The sequence below is a fragment of the Schistocerca nitens genome, chromosome 6 (genome assembly GCF_023898315.1).
Source record: "Schistocerca nitens isolate TAMUIC-IGC-003100 chromosome 6, iqSchNite1.1, whole genome shotgun sequence".
Lineage (NCBI taxonomy): Eukaryota > Metazoa > Arthropoda > Insecta > Orthoptera > Acrididae > Schistocerca > Schistocerca nitens.
In genome coordinates this window covers 546,861,987-546,880,003 of record NC_064619.1, presented here as the reverse complement: position 1 = coordinate 546,880,003, position 18,017 = coordinate 546,861,987, and the positions used below count along the sequence as shown (strand labels likewise).

Here is an 18,017-nt window from a genome sequence, read left to right as displayed (position 1 = left end):
ACTCAACTGTTCGTCCAAGTCCTTTGCTGTCTCTGACAGAATTACAATGTCATCGGCGAAGCTTTAAGTTTTTATTTCTTCTCCATGGATTTTAATACCAACTCCGAATTTTTCTTTTGTTTTCTTTACTGCTTGCTCAATATACAGATTGAATAACATCGGGGAGAGGCTACAATCCTGTCTTACTCCCTTCCCAACAACTGCTTCCCTTTCATGTCCCTCGACTCTTATAACTGCCATCTGGTTTCTGTACAAATTGTAAATAGCCTTTCGCTCCCTGTATTTTACCCCTTCCACCTTTAGAATTTGAAAGAGAGTATTCCAGTCAACATTGTCAAAAGCTTTCTCTAAGTCTACAAATGCTAGTACCGTAGGTTTGCCTTTCCTTAATCTTTCTTGTAAGGTCAGTATTGCCTCACGTGTTCCAGTATTTCTACGGAATCCAAACTGATCTTCCCCGAGGTCGGCTTCTACCGGTTATTCCATTCGTATGTAAAGAATTCGTGTTAGTATTTTGCAGCTGTGGCTTATTAAATTGATTGTTCGGTAATTTTCACATCTGTCAACACCTGCTTTCTTTGGGATTGGGATTATTATATTCTTCTTGAAGTCTGAGGGTATTTCGCCTGTCTCATACATGTTGCTCACCAGACGGTAGAGTTTTGTCAGGAATGGCTCTCCCAAGGCCGTCAGTAGTTTCAATGGAATGTTGTCTACTCCGGGGGCCCTGTTTCGACTCAGGTCTTTCAGTGCTCTGTCAAACTCTTCCCGCAGTATCGTATCTCCCATTTCATCTTCATCTACATCCTCTTCCATTTCCATAATATTTTCCTCAAGTACATCGCCGTTGTATAGACCCTCTATATACTCCTTCCACCTTTCTGCTTTCCCTTCTTTGCTTAGAACTGGGTTTCCATCTGAGCTCTTGATGTTCATACAAGTGGTTCTCTTATCTCCAAAGGTCTCTTTAATCACCTGTAGGCAGTATCTATCTTACCCCCAGTGAGATAAGCCCCTACATCTTTACATTTGTCCTCTAGCCATCCCTGCTTAGCCATTTTGCACTTCCTGTCGATATCATTTTTGGGACGTTTATATTCCTTTTTGCCTGCTTCATTTACTGCATTTTTATATTTTCTCCTTTCATCAATTAAATTCAATATTTCTTCTGTTACCCAAGGATTTCTACTAGCCCTCGTCTTTTTACCTACTTGATCCTCTGCTGCCTTCACTACTTCATCCCTCAAAGCTACCCATTCTTCTTCTACTGTATTTCTTTCCTCCATTCCTGTCAATTGTTCCCTTATGCTCTCCCTGAAACTCTGTACAACCTCTGGTTCTTTCAGTTTATCCAGGTCCCATCTCCTTAAGTTCCCACCTTTTTGCAGTTTCTTCAGTTTTAATCTACAGGTCATAACCAATAGATTGTGGTCAGAGTCCACATCTGCCCCTGGAAATGTCTTAGAATTTAAAACCTGGTTCCTAAATCTCTGTCTTACCATTATATAATCTATCTGATACCTTTTAGTATCTCCAGGGTTCTTCCATGTATACAACCTTCTTTCATGATTCTTAAACCAAGTGTTAGCTATGATTAAGTTGTGCTCTGTGCAAAATTCTACCAGGAGGCTTCCTCTTTCATTTCTTGGTTCCAATCCATATTCACCCTCTACGTTTCCTTCTCTCCCTTTTCCTACTACCGAATTCCAGTCACCCATTACTATTAAATTTTCGTCACCCTTCACTATCTGAATAATTTCTTTTATTTCATCATACATTTCTTCAATTTCTTCGTCATCTGCAGAGCTAGTTGGCAAATAAACTTGTACTACCGTAGTAGGTGTGGGCTTCGTATCTGTCTTGGCCACAATAATGCGTTCACTATGCTGTTTGTACTAGCTTACCCGCATTCCTATTTTCCTATTCATTATTAAACCTACTCCTGCATTACCCCTATTTGATTTTGTGTTTATAACCCTGTAGTCACCTGACCAGAAGTCTTGTTCCTCCTGCCACCGAATTTCACTAATTCCCACTATATCTAACTTTAACCTATCCATTTCCCTTTTTAAATTTTCTAACCTACCTGCCCGATTAAGTGATGTGACATTCTACGCTCCGATCCGTAGAACGCCAGTTTTCTTTCTCCTGATAACGACGTCCTCTTGAGTAGTCCCCGCCCGGAGGTCCGAATGGGGGACTATTTTACCTCCGGAATATTTTACCCATGAGGACGCCATCATCATTTAACCATACAGTAAAGCTGCATGCCCTCGGGAAAAATTACGGCCGTAGTTTCCCCTTGCTTTCATCCGTTCGCAGTACCAGCACAGCAAGGCCGTTTTGGTTATTGTTACAAAGCCAGATCAGTGACTCATCCAGACTGTTGCCCTTGCAACTTCTGAAAAGGCTGCTGCCCCTCTTCAGGAACCACAAGTTTGTCTGGCCTCTCAACAGATACCCCTCCGTTATGGTTGCACCTACGGTACGGCTATCTGTATCGCTGAGGCACGCAAGCCTCCCCACCAACGGCAATATCCATGGTTCATGGGGGGAGGCGTTAACGATAGGGGCCTGTAATTTAGTGGATTACTCCTACTACCTTTCTTGAATATTGGTGTGACCTGAGCAACTTTCCAGTCTTTGGGTACGGATCTTTGGTCGAGCGAACGGTTGTATTTGATTGTTAAGGATGGAGCTAATGTATCAGCATACTCTGAAAGGAACCTAACTGATATACAGTCTGGACCAGAAGACTTGCTTTTATTAAGTGATTTGAGTTGCTTCACTACTCCGAGGATATTTACTTCTACGTTACTCATATTGACAGCTGTTCTCGATTCGAATTCTGGAATATATACTTCGTCTTCTTTTGTGAAGGCATTTCGGAAGGCTGTGTTTAGTAACTCAGCTCAGGCAGTACTGTCTTCTATAGTATCTCGATTTCTATCGCGCAGAGAAGGCATTCATTGTTTCTTGCCGCTATCATACTTCACATACGACCAGAATCTCTTTGGATTTTCTGCCAGATTTCGAGACAAAGTTTCGTTGTGGATACTGTTATAGGCGTCTCGCATTGAACTCCGCCAATTTCGAGCTTCTGTAAAGGATCGCCAATCTTGGGGTTTTTGCGTCTGTTTAAATTTTGCATGTCTGTTTCGTTGTTTCTGCAACAGTTTTCTAACCCGTTTTGTGTACCAAGGAGGATCAGCTCCATCGTTTGTTAATTTATTTGGTATAAATCTCTCAATTGCTGCTGATACAATTTCTTTGAATTTAAGCCACATCTGGTCTACACTTAGATTATTAGTTTGGAATGAGTGGAGATTGTCTGTCAGGAAGGCGTCAAGTGAATTTTTATCCGTTTTTTTAATAGATATATTTTTCGCTTATTTTTCGAGGATTTCGGGGTTATCACCCTCTAGTTTCCGTATACCTGTGACTATGAGGAGCTGTGATAGCGTTAACTATTGCTATACGGGGAGTTTTACTGCTGGCGACTTGCTACAGCACAAAGGCATTTCATGAAATACATGACGCAGAGTTGAAATAATAAATATTTTTTATTATTAGCAGCTTCGGTAATGTACCGTCTTCACATGTTCTGTATTAATCTAAGGAATACAAAACCACCTGAGGAAAAATACGGACATATACCGTTTAGTTAATGACTGTGCACAAATTAATACTCACGAAAAAAAGATCAATATTACTAACATGCTATAACAATTTCTGATAAGGAAAACTGCATACGACGTATAAACAGTTCACAGTTGTGCATACGTAGAAGGGCAGTAAATGCCTTAGCAGGGAAAGGGTGTGACCCCATTAGAGCAGCAAGTGATAACTCGTATCCACTTAATAAACACATCGATCAACAAGATGCGAAAGGTGATTGAAAAAAGTAATCGGTATATAGAAATGTCGACTTAACCGATATTCTTTGAAGTATATTACTACATTTCCTTTGTATGTTTTACAATCGATAAGATTAGAATGTTTCGAAACAGACTCAGAATTTTCATAGTAACAGTTCTCATTACGTAACTAAACAGGTCAAAAATATTGGTTAAATCGATTATGTGAAATATTTTGAATGATACCTCTGCCCAACAGACGTACCACGACAGCAGATACCCCATCGTGCGGTACCACGACGTCAGCCGTAAGTGTGCAAGGTATTCTTAATGTTATAGCGTGATCGAGAATTACTGGAAGAAGACTTTCTGTAAGTGTTTTCCTAGCAAAACGGTATTTCCAGATATTTTCTTCACCAACACTCACCCGATCCGTTTTGAATTTCTGTGTAAATATTCATATAGCATTTATGTGCCTGAATTCACTTGCGCTCATGAATATAATAATTGAATTTTTTGCGTAGCGAAGCGGAAATCACTGGATATTACTGTGTTTGTGGGCAATTACTACCATGGGAATATGTTAAAGCATGACGCAGATTCAAAACAAAAGAAGAATTATGTGAACTACTTTTTGAAACGAGGCACTTCTGTTCTTTTTTGACAAATATCGCATGAGACGTCTCAAGATCTACGAAATCACGCTCATCAACAAATATCGAAACAGATCAGGATCTTATGCAATCTTTACAGTGACTTCTCAAGTGTGTTTGGTTGTGTGTTATGGGTATTTGTGTGTGTGTGTGTGTGTGTGTGTGTGTGTGCGTGTGTGCGTGTGGTAGAAGAAAAAAATAGAGACGATGAAATAAATTATGAAAGAAAGAAGGAGGAGGGATAAAGGAAGCAAGGAAACTGTGAGTAGCACTAGAATGTAAGAAACTTGTTTGTTTAGCTGTACATAATGAGTTGAATTCGATGTAGTGTTCACAAAATAAGTGTTTATGTCGGATGATTTGCACGAAAGTTATGTCAATCTGAGTGAGTTAACAAACAGAAAGTAACTGAACTACCATTTTCTTGTGTCATCCGAACGTTAGCCTGTAAGTGTTACGGAGATGCTTCGGCAACTCAAATGGGAACCTTGGAGCGAAGGAGTAAATTTAGAGAACCGGCATTTGGAGCTGATTGCCGAACGATTCTACAGCCGCCAGCTTACTTTGCGCTTAAGGATCATGAAGATAAGATACGAGAATTAGGGCTCACACGGAGGCACAAAGAGAGTCATTTTTCCCTCCGCTCTGTTTGCGAGTTGAACTAGGCTTGCAGAGTACCTACAGGGTGTTTCAAAAATGACCGGTATATTTGAAACGGCAATACAAACTAAACGAGCAGCGATAGAAATACACCGTTTGTTGCAATATGCTTGGGACAACAGTACATTTTCAGGCAGACAAACTTTCGAAACTACAGTAGTTACCATTTTCAACAACAGATGGCGCTGCGGTCTGGGAAACTCTATAGTACGATATTTTCCACATATCCACCATGCGTAGCAATAATATGGCGTAGTCTCTGAATGAAATTACCCGAAACCTTTGACAACGTGTCTGGCGGAATGGCTTCACATGCAGATGAGATGTACTGCTTCAGCTGTTCAATTGTTTCTGGATTCTGACGGTACACCTGGTCTTTCAAGTGTCCCCACAGAAAGAAGTCACAGGGGTTCATGTCTGGCGAATAGGGAGGCCAATCCACGCCGCCTCCTGTATGTTTCGGATAGCCCAAAGCAATCACACGATCATCGAAATATTCATTCAGGAAATTAAAGACGTCGGCCGTGCGATGTGGCCGGGCACCATCTTGCATAAACCACGAGGTGTTCGCAGTGTCGTCTAAGGCAGTTTGTACCGCCACAAATTCACGAAGAATGTCCAGATAGCGTGATACAGTAATCGTTTCGGATCTGAAAAATGGGCCAATGATTCCTTTGGAAGACATGTCCCCATATGCGCCAGTTCTGTTTATTGACGAAGCCGTCCAGGTAAAAATAAGCTTCGTCAGTAAACCAAATGCTGCCCACATGCATATCGCCGTCATCAATCCTGTGCACTATATCGTTAGCGAATGTCTCTCGTGCAGCAATGGTAGCGGCGCTGAGGGGTTGCCGCGTTTGAATTTTGTATGGATAGAGGTGTAAACTCTGGCACATGAGACGATACGTGGACGTTGGCGTCATTTGGACCGCAGCTGCAACACGGCGAACGGAAACCCGAGGCCGCTGTTGGATCACCTGCTGCACTAGCTGCGCGTTGCCCTCTGTGGTTGCCGTACGCGGTCGCCCTACCTTTCCAGCACGTTCATCCGTCACGTTCCCAGTCCGTTGACATTTTTCTAACAGATCCTTTATTGTATTGCTTTTCGGTCCTTTGGTTACATTAAACCACCGTTGAAACGTTCGTCTTGTTGCAACAACACTGTGTTCTAGGCGGTGGAATTCCAACACCAGAAAAATCCTCTGTTCTAAGGAATAAACCATGTTGTCTACAGCACACTTGCACGTTGTGAACAGCACACGCTTACAGCAGAAAGACGACGTACAGAGTGGCGCACCCACAGACTGCGTTGTCTTCTATATCTTTCACATCACTTGCAGCGCCATCTGTTGTTGAAAATTGTAACTACTGTAATTTCGAAAGTTTGTCCGCCTGAAAATGTACTGTTGTCCCAAGCATATTGCAACAAACGGGGTATTTCTATCGCTGCTCGTTTAGTTTTTATTGCCGTTTCAAATATACCGGTCATTTTTGAAACACCCTGTATGTAGAAGTGGATGTAGATGTAGATATAATATTCACTGAAACCTTAAAATGCAGTAACTAACGCTAGAAGAGCGAGAAGATACAGCAACAATAGCCAGCTTGGTTGAACAACGTGGAAGCAAAAAAATCTGCGATGGAGGATTATTTGCAAACTGCATGCTTCTCGAAATCAAACTTAGCTGTAAATACAAGTTAAAATTTCGTCCTACTGTAACTGACAGTCTGTAGTCACCATTAATGTCGACCAGTTGCTCGTCCAGAAAATTATGGAAACATGGTTTAACGGATGTTATTCGCCGTATGACCCATATTTGCAGCCGTACAGCTACAGAAATACGATTACACGTGAAATTTATTGTTTGCAGTAAGATATCAAACATGAACGCACCACATTCATTGCATACTATCTGTTATTTAGTATTATAATAGAAGTTACAAGTACAGTGAATGTTATCCATTGATAAACACTGAATAATAAAGAAATTCATCTATGAAGTTATATATACCGTAAACTGTGAAGGTGAAATGTTGAAAATTACTTACCTGGATTGAACCAATCGATAAACAACCATGGCTTGAATCATTGTGTCCTGAGCTAGCAAATCCTTGTGTTGATGAAGTTCGCTTGACGTGGGCTGTATTAGTGCATCTGTACTCCAACCTACGATCGAGGGAGCAACCAGTTGTTATACTTACGTATGGTAGTGACATAGTGCTATTTACTATATTAGGCGACTATCGATAACTGTTAACTATTTTAAGTATTTACGTTCAGCAGTAGCACGAGTATTTACTTTATTGCTACCAGATTTGGTCACTGACCGGTTCTCCGGTATCTGTTTAAACAAATGTGTCACTAGAATTACCAAACCTTACTACAATGAAGAGTAATAACGCAATTTATTATCAGAATTCTAAAAATTTTCGTGTTTTTGCATGTTGTGGTTATGAACATTTATGACTAAACTTCTTGTAAGAGACATTTCCTCACTGGATTTTTGTTAAGTCTTCATCTAACGTTCCTTTAGAAATATTGTAACCTAAACACGGTACAGAATCATGCCTGTTTCATTGAACAGCTTTGCTAAATACTATTTAACACTTTTGAGGATGGAGTACTTTCTTAGGTTCGTAAAGGTAACTAACGCACTTCGCACACGGTACTGAATTCATACAATTCCCTATAAGTGTCTTATTACAAAAGCTATAATTTATCATCCATTATGAACAGTCTTATATATACCAATTAAGCAGTGACTCTCTGAAATATATGGTGTATATGTTCCCAATGTTCTACGTATGTCCACATTAGCCTGTAGGAGCACTGGTACGTTTAATCGCCGCGCGGAGTAGCCGTGTGGTCTTAGGCGTCTTGTCAAAGTCCGCGTGGTTGCCCCCGTCGGAGGTTCGAGTCCTCCCTCGGGCATGGGTGTGTGTGTTGTACTTAGTGTAAGTTAGTTTAAGTTAGATTAAGTAGTGTGTAAACTTAGGGACCGATGACCTCAGCAGTTTGCTCCCATACGACCTTACCACAAATTTACAAACTTTTTTACGTTTAATCAAGCATTTCTTTTCCTTTTTATCTTGCGGATTGTCTACGGCTGCGGCCGTTTCTCCGCCTCCAATCGCTATCTTCTTCTATTATGACTTTCCTCGACGTTCGTAATCCTTGCGTTCTATTACTTCCTCCACAACATGTTGCCAGCTGCGGCGCAGGCGATATGTTTTCTTTCGTTGGGATTTATCTATTGTAGGGTCAACCCAATCAGAATATTGATGACTTAAGAAAAATTAATTTCGACATTACTTTTGGCAGTTTTGTTGAGTAATATCCCAAGGTATTTTAAGTTTTTTAGTCTAAAATGTATTCTCGCTCTACCTCCACATTATTTAGTTTATATGAATGCGTGGTGTTCGTTCTTTCGGAAAGAACGGATACCACGCATTCATAGATTTTGATTGGCCTAGATGGGCAATGGATCGACATTCTTCATTGTGGATACACAATTATGTCCGAACTCCTGTGGGAATCTTATAGAGTGAACATGGAGGAAATGGACCGAGAATACAGATGGGTGGCGCTCGATGGGAATGTTCCTGTCGCAAACCCATATTGAACTCGAATTCTTCTGTCCAACTACTTCAGTTCTTGCTCTAGCTGTTTTATTGTCGTATAGTTTTATGACAGCGTTTAGCAATATTTCAGTCATCTCAGTCTCTTTCAACTTTTCTCTAAGTTTGAAGGTGAGACATTATCATATGATTCTTCTATTTCAATCAATGGAACATGCGCATCTAGTCCAACCTTCGTATGTTTCTCACGTATCCTTTCAATGTGAAAATGTTGTCCATTACCGACCTTCTTGCCTGGAACACTGCTTGCTCTTTTTGCTTCTTGTGACATGTTTCTTTCTCTACCAGATCTTTAAAAGTTCCCTGAGTACAGTCATCCAGTGAAAGAGATCACTGCCAATCTGCTATAATTATTTGGGTCAGCACATGACCACTCCTTATAAACCACTGTTGTGTGTCATGATATCCATTCCGAAAGAACATCTCCTGCATTCAGTATCCTTTGAAACAAGTTCCTTAGGATCTCCAGTAATTTCAGTGGTCCGAAATTCAGCAACTCTCACTGTATTCATCCTAACACAGCTGCGTTTTTCATCTTACAGTTTCTCACAGCTTCTGAAGAACAGTTATATTTAACCCGATAACTCCTCCTGTTGCTTCCTCACCTGGCGTCTATACGAAAATACAGAGCCATTTAGTCGCAATCAGTAATTAAATTATTTTTTTCCTTTGACCATGAGTAATAATGTTATTACGTAACTGGTCCTCAGTTAAAGCTCGCAGTGACCAGATTTCTCTGCATGCCTCAGCACTCAGAGTCCAACAATCGTCCCATCTACATATTCACATCTGTCTTCCCACATCTTATTTTTGCTCTTTAACACGTCTCTTTGTAGTTCTCTATTTAAGGTTCTGTTTCTATCTGTAGTTCGATTGTCATTTATATTGAGGGACATCAGACAAGTGTCTATTTTCCTTTTAAACATCTGTGCGATTTCCACATCCCACCGCACTTTTCTCTCTTTTCAAATTACTCCTGGGCTTCTTTTTCTGCTTCATTTATAGCCGTCTTTCTATCTTTATATGTTCATATTGGGCAACGGCCTTGCCGCAGTGGACACACCGGTTCCCGTGAGATCACCGAAGTTAAGCGCTGTCGGGCGTGGCCGGCACTTTGATGGGTGACCATCCGGCCGCCACGCGCTGTTGCCATTTTTCTGGGTGCACTCAGCCTCGTGATGCCAATTGAGGAGCTACTCGACCGAATAGTAGCGGCTCCGGTCAAAGAAAACTATCAAAACGACCGGGAGAGCGGTATGCTGACCACACGCCCCTCCTATCTGCATCCTCAACAGAGGATGACACGGCGGTCGGATGGTCCCGATGGGCCACTTGTGGCCTGAAGACGGAGTGCTTATATGTTCATATTCCTCTTCTATTGTTGTCTCTACAGTCTCCAGCATCTTTTTTTCAGGTTAGCTATTGATATAGCTTCTTAGTAATACATATCTTAAACTGTCCTTATGATCTCAAGTTTATCAACATACGCCGTCCCTAAATTTTACACTCAACCACATGATAGTCACACCCACAATATGCCCCTCCTTCAACTGTGACATGCTGAATTTTTGAACTGGCGTTTTGCTTGAAGACAAGGTAATCAGTAATTAAATTCTGTCCTTTTGTGTAGCTATATAATGTAAATTTATGTATAGTCTTGTGAGCAAAGAATGTATTTCCCACCCGCAATTCATACCCACCAACCTTATTACCATACACGTTGCTAACATCCTTGCCATACATCCAAGTACCCTTACTGTTCCTCTTTTTCTCTACTCTGCTATTTGCATATTCTGCCATTATCGGTTGATGGCCACTTAAAATGGCTTCTGTAATCTCTGTCAGCATCTCTTCAAGATTTATTTTCGCCTTTCAAAGGCACATATTCAGCTGGGGCATACTTTCGCTCTGTCACTGTATTCAGAGTTCTATCTCTCAGATTGGGATTTAACAAACTTTCATTAACGGCTACCCACGAAGTTATATACCTTGACCACCGTTTATTTAGAATGATGGATACTCCTGCTTTCGCCCAACATTTTTCATGCATTCGACTAAAATAATGGGAGAACACCTGCAGCTAATCACAACCTGTAGATTTCTTTTTTTTTTTTTTCATTTTGGGAATCACAGCTACATCACTGCAACTCTGTTTTATGTCCTTTGAACTTCTTGTTTTCTGTTCATGATGCACAGTTCATTCCAAATACGAAAATGTAAAATTTATTTTCTTTTCCGTTGTCGAACGGAGCCTTCCGAAAACAGGGGTACACTACTGGTTTTGTTTTGCTGTGGATGAGGGGTGGCCCATTGCACTACTCCCAATTTGAAGGACCAGGAGTTGTCACCAGGGATCTCTTCCCCTAGGAATACCGGCAACTCCTGGCCCCATATATGTATTGAAATGGGGACCTAGAAACGACGGAGACACTTTGACCCCGCTGTAGCCGGCAGCGGAATACAACCCCACAATAGGCTACAGCAGTCCACTCGACCCACAGCCGCCCCACATCGAATCTAGGGCTATTGTGTGGTTCGGCCCCCAGTGGAGCCCCCATCCCCCCCCCCCCCCTCCCGGGAACGTCTCATTCCAGACGAGTGCAGCACCAATGTTTGCATGGTAGAAGTAATTATGGTGTACACGTACGTTGAGACAGTGTTTGCTCAGCAATTGCTGACATAGTGCAACTGAGGCAGAATAAGGGGAACCAGTCCGCCTTCGCCGAGGCAGATGGAAAACCACCTTAAAAACCAGAACCCCGAGTCCCGATACTAGTCCGCCGGGCGGATTCGTGCCGGGGACCGGCACGCCTTCCCGCTCGAGAATCAGCGCCTTAGTCCGCGCGGCTAGCCGGGCGTGCGAGCTCTACTTTACTATGAATAAGATGAAAAGGGATAGCAAGAAATCCTGATTAACCTCTCTCTGTGATAGACTCTTGCAGATAAGGTAAGGAAAGGGAATGACAGGACGTTGCGGGACACACATTGCCTTTTCCTCAGTTAGGACGTGTTTGACAAGCGGTACTTTACCAGCTACTGAGCTACCACTGGCATAGTCCCCTCCATCAGGAGGCCACGCTAGTGCAGTACTTCGTTAATGCAGTGTTTCTTGGAGAGCTAATCATAATATTATAGTCACAAACTTTTGTGGTTCAAATGGCTCTGAGCACTATGGGACTTAACATCTATGGTCATCAGTCCCCTAGAACGTGGAACTCCTTAAACCTAACTAACCTAAGGACATCACACAACACCGAGAATCGAACCCGGGAACCCGGGCGCGGGAAGCGAGAACGCTACCGCACAACCACGAGCTGCGGACAAACTTCTGTGTATTACTGAAATAGTTCCAGAAGGTAAATATCACCCACAAATTGAAACCTTATAAACGATATTTATGCATGCTTTTTATGTCGATTGTTCGTTTAGTCAAAATTATGTCATTCAGTCCTATCAACTTGAAGATACATTCAATGCTATCAACATGAAGATAAATGTAAAGTCTTTTAGACATGGCAATGTATGCACCAAACCTGCCTGACACAAATTTCTGTTTACCCTCAGATGGCAGTTGATTATTTGCGTTTCTGTTCACTTTCAATTAATCTAACATTGTACGCATTATATCCTATTACACCACTTATGACTGTACACATGTAAGTATATGAACCAGTTTTCTGCCATTTGTAACCTTTACAACTTTTTCTGACGTCAAGTTTTGATAATGTGTATTCAAGAGGACGTGGCCAAAAAGGTAATGCATGTATATTGCGGTGTCCGTTCCTGAATATTCGTTCTCTTGCCAAAATGGGAGCCAGACGTAACTGGTATTGTGCGAATTTTAACAAGTCAGTGTCAGTTACAGCCTGTATTACCGGAGAATTCGAGGTGAAACAGGTGGCATAATGCTTTCTAAAATGAAATCCGACGTGTCCAGCATCGCTTCTGTGTGTGACTGCAGGGCTCAATTGTATGTACAGAGGAGATCGTGCAAAACAGATTTTCGACAGAATCAACATCTCATAAATTTCTTTTTCTGCCGTTGTTGTCATTAAAAACAGTGTAACATGGAGCTCAGCTTCGTTCATAATAGATAGTTGTTCCTTTCTGACAAAATTTCTACTTCCTGTAGTCTAAAATCGTTGTCTCTATTCACTACACCTCCCCTTGCTGCTGACGAAACCTCGATATTGCTGTTCCCGTGCGCACAACGTCATCTTACTTGTATGTATGCATGTGATGTCACTAGCTACACACATTTTACTAGCCAAATTTCACACTATATTTCGGATATGTGGAGAACTGTTTCCACTGTAGAGGTGAGGACGTGGTCCCTATGATAACTGAAGGAGCGGTTGACGATTGATCAGCATGAAGTGCCGTATTCACATCTGTAAGTGTGATACAGGTCTGGTGGTGATTGGAATCATGTTGCCAACCGTCAGTAAAACACCCCTGGTTGTAATAATCCTATATTCATATCAATTACAAGGATGGAGCCGTAACTGGAGAGATGGTTACTGGCCTAGTGGTGCAGGCGGACTGTCAGTGTCAGCATTTCATCCGCCTGGTAGGCAACACGTGTGGGAGTCACAGCTGCTGACGTCCGTGTAGCCAAAGAAACCTGACGCAAGCGCTGCACCGTCAGTGATGGCTAACCTTGGTTATTGCTCGTGGCTTTGTGGCTGCAGCACCAACACACCAAGATGGACAGTGTTTAAACCACAGTTTTGTAAAATGAAAAAACCGCACAACTGTTGCTCAATCCACGATCTTTTATTGTGTTCACGGCCGCTTTCGGAACACGTTAAGTTGCATTACCTGATGTAAAACTAAAATCAGTTAAGGATCTGATGCCATCCTCACCCTAGTGTTGTCATGGAACCAAATTTTCTGTGTCAAAAAGACGAAAGGGACCTCAATTCCATAAAAACTGTTCTCCCTTGCTGCCAGGAAGACAAGAGGAAAACTGTATAACAGTAAATACTAGCCACGATGTGCACCACAGGGGAACGATTCCTATGGAATTTGTGTCCCTTTTCACACGTAACTATTGGTTCTATGACAACATTGAGGATGATCTCAGATGATTAAGTGATTTTATTTTTTGCACCTGATGATCGAATCTTAAGTGTTCCGAAACCGGTCGTGTACACAATAAAATATTGTGGATTAAGTAACTGATGTGCGGTTCCTCCATTGTACAAAATGGATTTATACAGTTAGCGGCTGCCCCATGAGAAGAGCTCTTCAAACCATAGTCCTCGACATTACCTAAGACGATGGCGTGCTTCCATCCTTGGCGATGCTCAGCAATGATGTTGGCCTATACAGACCGGGTGACCGTAACAGTGTAGTTGGGCAACAAGCTGGAGAGAATCGAACTCGCAGTCCACGAGGGAGGTGGCAGGCTACAGAAGGTAGTCACCCAGCAGGTGGTCCAGGAAAGTGGAGGCACCAAGTTGATCCAGGCAGACCTCAGCTCAGGCAGAAGTCTGTGGCTACTGGCAGCAGGGTACCTGGATAGCGAAAGACTGGATCATCTTGTGCTGCAAGTGGTCTCGTATTCATCAGCTGTTATTGACTGCGACGCACCGCATACTGCGTCCACCTGGACCCTGCTAGATATAACGAATACCGGAGACCTGATGATCAGAGGTAGTATATATGTGAGCTGGTTAGTCCTTCTCCAGTGGCCAGAACTCACAAAAGGCTGCGCAGACAGGGCATCTCCTTTGGGCGACAGTGACTTCATTTGGTCTGACTTCCTTGCTTGGTCAGCTCCTCCAGAGTTCTTCCGTAGTTTTATGATTTCACAGCTTTTCCTTTTAGATGGAGTCTTCGGCTTCCTGGATCCTGAATGAATGAACTTACACTCTGAATGCCCTTCTTGTGTAATGGCGAGTAGACTTCAGTCTGATTATCGCATGCCTTTCCATAACTTTATTCTGTCGACTGTGCAGGACAGTTCCTAGGTCCAGAGGAGTCACGGCGCAATACCACCAAGGATTAGTGTCGATTTGAACTGCAAAATGTCTGCAGACAAGTTTTGGTTTCGCGAATACCTAGATCACTTTTCATGCATCTGTCATACAGGAATAGGAATACCTTTAAATAGTGCCACAACTGTTCTTCTTGGAGTATTCAGGTGTAGAAACTAAAAGTTTTTCGTGTTGAACTATGGCCCTGCATGACTCTTCTTCCTGCCAAATCAATTCTGGTCATGTGTAAAGGGAGTTAGTGGTACTACTGTCGGTGTCCAGACGCTCGTGGACGAGAGAGGGAGTGAAATTGAGGGTAGCAAAGCAAAAACACATGCTTAAGTCGGTTATCAAATTTTCCTCTACAAGTCATCATCGATCTGTATTACCGCAGTTTAATTGTAACACCACCGCAGACATGAGTGACACAGATATTATTGTGAGTGGTGTTGAAAAACAGCTAAATTTGAAACATAGCTCCCGGGGCCAAATAGAATCCCACCAACACTCTCTAAGAAAAAGACTATTGCTGGAATGTAATATCGCACTGAGCGGCTAGTGATTGAGGTGTGCAAACAAACAGAAGAGGATGACGGGTTACCCCTTCTACTTTATTACCTGCACCTGGCAACGTGAAATTGGTACCACGCCGTCCCTATCTAAGCTGTCAGCTGTCGCAGCGCATTTTTCAAATGCCTCGGACTGGCGAGCAAGATACCCCTAACGACAACAGCGATAAAACCTACCTTGGGAGAAGCTCATTTTACTACCGGAAACCGTGCCTATCGTGGATCTAGTGTAGACTAAGACGCCTTCTCACAGCCTCTCCTTTGATCGGCTTGTTTAATCCCTTCCACAAGAATGACTTAATTATCCATTTCACGATAGGTAGTCGGCCTCACGATAGACAAGACACTGGAACGATTCTCCGGTTTAATTTTCTGCAAAATGTTGGCTACAATCTCGTGCTCAACCAACTCCAGATCAAACGCCACGGCGGCCATGTGTACTTTAAAAACATATAAATAAAAAAAGTTTTGCATCACCTCGGTTCAGAGAGTTCCGGTATCTGCACAGAAAATTGGAATAGAAATCAACATAAACATCGTTTCCGCCTTTTTAATTGTCGTGGAAACCACACATTGCATGCTGTACCACCATACATCGAGACCTTCAGAGGTGGTGGTCCAGAATGCTGTACACTCCCGTAAGTCTAATACCCGGTTTCGCGTTCTCTTTCATTGATGCATGCCTGTATTCGCCGTGACATACTACCCACAAGTTCATCAAGGCACTGTTGGTCCAGATTGTCCGACTCCTCAATGGCGGTTCGGCGTAGATCCCTCAGAGTGATTGGTGGGTCACGATGTCCATAAAGAGTCCTTTTAAATCCATCCCAGTCATTTCAGAACGGGTTAATGTCTGGAAAACATGCTGGCCACTCTAGTCGAGGGATTTCGTTATCCTGGAGGAAGTCATTCACAAGATGTGCGCGATGGGGGCGCGAATTGTCTTCCACGAAGACGAATGGCTCGCCTAGAGGCTACCGATGTGGTTGCACTATCCGTCAGAGGATGGCATTCACGTATTATCTAGCCGTTACGGTGCCTTCCATGATCACCAGCGGCGTACGTCGGCCCCACATAATGCTACCCGAAAACAGCAGGGAACCTCCACCTTGCTGCAACCGTTGTACAGTGTGTCTAAGGCCATCAGCCTGACCGGGTTGATTCCAAACACGTCTCTGACGATTGTCTGGTTGAAGACACGTGCGACACTCATCGGTGAAGGGAACGTGATAACACTCCTGAGCGGTCCATTCGACAAGTTATTGGGCCAATCTGTACCGCGCTGCATGGTGTCGTGGTTGGAAAGATGAACCTCGCCATGGACGTCTGGAGTGAAGTTGCGCATCATGCAGCCTATTGCGTACAGCCTGAGTCGTAACACGATGTCCTGTTGCTCCACGAAAAGCATTATTCAACATGGTGGCGTTGCTGTCAGGGTTTCTCCGAGCCATAATCCGTAGTTAGCGGTCATCCACTACAGTAGTAGCCCTGGGGCGGCCTGAGCGAGGCAAGTCATCGAGAGTGCTTGTCTCTCTGCATCTCCTCCATGTCCGAACAACATCGCTTTTGTTCACTCAGAGACATCTGGACATTTTGTTGCCAGCCCTTTCTGACACAAAGTAATGTAGCGGTGTAGTGTGGTGTAGTTTTTAAAAAAAATTAAAGACACTCTAAACGATTTCGCTTCCGCCATTTCACGTTTAATGTATTTTTCTTTGGGCGGAAGCTCAGGTCTAACCTTTAATGTGTTTTTTGAAGCTGAGCCTTGTACCTGGTTGTTGTTGAGCAAAAGAAATTATTGTTGGTTAATAAGTTGCTTTAGATTACTCAGTAACAAATATCTCCGTGATCTTTCATGAGATAGTATCAATCACGGCTGCACTTTCTTCAAAAGTTATGCGCAGTTGAACAAACAAGAAGACACGATTACCCACCTTGGGTCAAAACCCAGTAATTAACAGTTACTGACACAAATCAAGTGTACGGTTAGCAAACAGCACTCCCTCTCCATCTCCTGTAGTACTAACAATATAAATATTCTCTGACCAATCTAACGCCAATTTATACATCGCAACAAAAATATTTATTTAATAAAAACTACCGAAAGATGGTACCTCTTCTATGTTGAACACTCGGTATATTGCAGGGCAAAACGTCCTGCCTGACAAGAAGGCAGCTAAAAAAACGTTCAAATGTCGTTGCTGCTTTCGTAGATAAATATCTGTAACCTATCTCTCTCTCTCTCTCTCTCTCTCTCTCTCTTGCCCCTCTCCATTTGTCTCTCCATGTGTGTGTGTGTGTGTGTGTGTGTGTGTGTGTGTTTTCTGTGTCTCACCCATCGTTCCAGTCTCTCTTCCTGACCTCCCACTCTCTGTTCCTCTTACACACACACACAAACACACACACACACATATACAAACACACACACACAGACACACACACATACAGGCTCGCATACATACGTACACAAACACACTCATAACATACAGGTGAAAATACAAAAGTGGGATGCTTTACTTGGTTGCCGTGCAATTTCACGGAATATTAAGCGGAGAACGAAAATTATGAACACAGTGTGATTACGGAAACGTAAATTTTAGTCAGTATATTGCGCAATATTTGTCAGCGATATATTCAGTAAAATATTTTGCCCGCGTT

General features: G+C 42.7%; 1 pseudogene; it reads left to right on the top strand.

Annotated features, from left to right (window-relative positions):
* The first annotated feature begins 9,844 nt into the window (after positions 1–9,844).
* Positions 9,845–9,961, top strand: LOC126263940 (5S ribosomal RNA; annotated as a pseudogene).
* The last annotated feature ends 8,056 nt before the right edge of the window (positions 9,962–18,017 follow it).